This window comes from Poecilia reticulata, linkage group LG3 (assembly GCF_000633615.1).
Source record: "Poecilia reticulata strain Guanapo linkage group LG3, Guppy_female_1.0+MT, whole genome shotgun sequence".
NCBI classification, from domain to species: Eukaryota; Metazoa; Chordata; class Actinopteri; order Cyprinodontiformes; family Poeciliidae; genus Poecilia; species Poecilia reticulata.
In genome coordinates, this window is record NC_024333.1 from 1733305 (window position 1) to 1736176 (window position 2872).

The window sequence follows — 2872 nt, forward strand, 5'->3', positions numbered from 1 at the left end:
TTTTTTTTACCTAAGGAAACTTAAAATAACTTTAAATTTAGAAGTGAAAATCATCTCTACACTTAAAGAAACCTGCAACTTACTGCAGAACAGTCAACGATGTTTCCTCTCTGCAGGCAGGATCCAGGTGTGTGCTGTGTACTCTATATTGTCTCCATGTTACACACATCGGCACAGTGTATTGCTGTCTGGGTTCCTGCTAGTGCAAAGTTACTTCAAACTAAAATTTCAGGACAGACCATCACAACAGAAACTATATGCCAAGCTGTATCTGAGTGGCAGCACAAGATTGTTGTGAAATTTGCTTTTCTTCTCAATTTTTAAAGCAACAAATCTCTTCTCAGTGAATACAGTGAATCAATACAGAATGTTGGATTTTAACAAATCTGAAGCCAAATCCAAACACACTTGAATGCTCTGACTGTAGGTTAAACTGACAATTATTTGCTTTTAAGACCCAAAACAGAGAATTAGATCAATTCTGCCCTTGACACAGGAGAAACAAACTGATGTGTAAAGAACAGACAAAAAGCAGAATCCCGTTACAACACTATGGTGTATTACATTGTGATAGGTCTTGGTGCATTACATTGAAACTAACACAATGGCATGAAACATAGATAAACAAATAAACGTATGTTCCAAGTAGGAATTACACTGAGAAACTATAATGTCTACCTATGAGATGAGATGAAATTAATTGAGTTTGATTTGCTCACACTGAAATAAATGTGAAATTTCTCAACACTCTAATGGGTAGTACTGAACGCTGGAGGGATTTATCACTTTAGTGCCAAACTATGCTGTCTTTTTCATTTCTGATGTTTGTTAAATACATCAGTTATTGTAAGAACTGCAATGACAGTAGCTTATATTAGCGTCTTATTTTGTACATATATTAAAAATCCGATATCTCTGAGATTTATCTTTGTAAATACAAAGGAGATGAAAATATATATCTGTATATATCATATGTATAAAAGAAGCTGTTACTTAATTTATTCTTCTTGTCAAAACTGGAAATGGTCCTGCAAAATATTCTCAAGAGGTATATTAGCATATCAAGTTTTCTTATGCTAAACGGAGAAAGAAAATCTCAAACGTTAATACTAGCAATAGACTCTAAAATGTTTAGTAAATCAATGAGCAATTGCCTTGTGAGCCTTCTGTCAATAGGGAAACACTGTGTCTGTGACTGTGGTATTGTGTTCTCATATAAAGAACAGAATGGAAGGAAAGGGAACATGATTAAAAAAAGAAATCAAGAGGAACTCGGATGGACAGGGCATTCTTCCTGTGTGGGTTTGTGGAAAGAGTGTGTTTGCTTGTACCTTGGCTTTATTTGTGTTATGCTTTGTGATTCCATTGTGAGGAGTGGATCCACTGAGCGTGTATTCCCACCCTCCCACCAGTCCTGTTTTAGATGAACCCATTTGAATCGGTAGCACAACTTCTGCAAATGTGTGTAAGCAGCTTACTGTGGCGGAGTCTCTCACCATGTCCCTCGGAGATTCTGACGGTTGCTTTGTGCGAACCACAATGAAGATGTGTTACATTAGCAGACCGAACCTTCTCCCAAACTCATGTTATATCACCAGTGTTCAGTGGCAGAGCTGGCTTTAAGCAATTAAGTGTTATTGAATCTTTTAAAGCGCTTGAATGTTTCAGTTTTTCCTTCACCTGAAAATTCCATAGAGCAATGTGCTTCTGAATAAATATTTGGCGGTCGTTTTCACTTCAGGTTGAACTCTACCAGGGTTGCCTCTTGTCATTAATTCAGTTTCTTCTGTTCACAGAGTGGATCTCAAACCAGTCATGGAGTGGGGGAGGGAGATTTTCTCTGGGAACCTCAGGATCTTTGCTTTTTGTTGATGGGGTTATTTAGTGACCATGACCTTCTGTGTGTCTAGAACAGTTCACTACTGATAAATCAGTTTGATAAAGGCTGCATTCACACCAGCCCTGTTTAGCCCACATTAATCCAACTACAGTTTGTTTGACTCGAACAAATTAAACCTTTTTGTTTGTGGAGGTGTGAATGCACCATCCAACTCTGATGGGGAGCAAAAAAAAAAAAACTCTACTCTGCCAACAAACCTAGGTCTTGGTCCAATTAAAGTGAACTCTGGTTTGGTTTGAATGAATATGGCAGACCAGATATCGCCAAAACAAACACGTGAGTCTAACGCTAGAGGGACAAATATCTCATTGTCTTTAACCAATGACAAAGAGAAATCCTCCAACTGCTAAAAATCTGTTTTAGTTTATATTTTGTGAAGAAGGAAGTTATACTTGTGTCAAAGATAAATTTAACACTTTCTCAAAATCCAACATAAGTACATTTATTTGACAAACTTAAGATCACCTGTGCTGTGATCTGAGTATTGTTCATGTGCTAATCAAAGTGTTGATGCTAAAACAACATAGCATTAGTAACCTTATTATACGTCTCTCTTTTCTAACGTATAAGATATCATTGATTTGGGTTAATTTCTTTCTGTTTACTTGAGAACAAGTTTTAGGGCACATCATGAATACGATGCAAATATGATTCATGCTTTGTTTAAGTGCTGTGTGCTGGACCTAAAGCACTTAAGTGGTATGTCGACTACTTCCTGCTTGCTTGTTTCTTACCTTAATAAGTCCTTGCTTTTGCTCAATGGGTGTGAGGACAGGAAGAGAGAAAATGGCTTTTTTACACTTCAGTCTTATGCATATTTCCTTTGAAGCTAATGAGAGCCTTAAATACGGTGCCAGACTTCAGGCAGCACTGTTGAAGGCTGACATTTTCACACATTGTGGCACCTTGTCACTGTGGATGAAGTCCCTGTACCTGGCTGTTGACAAAAGTGTGTGTGTGTGTGTGTGTGTG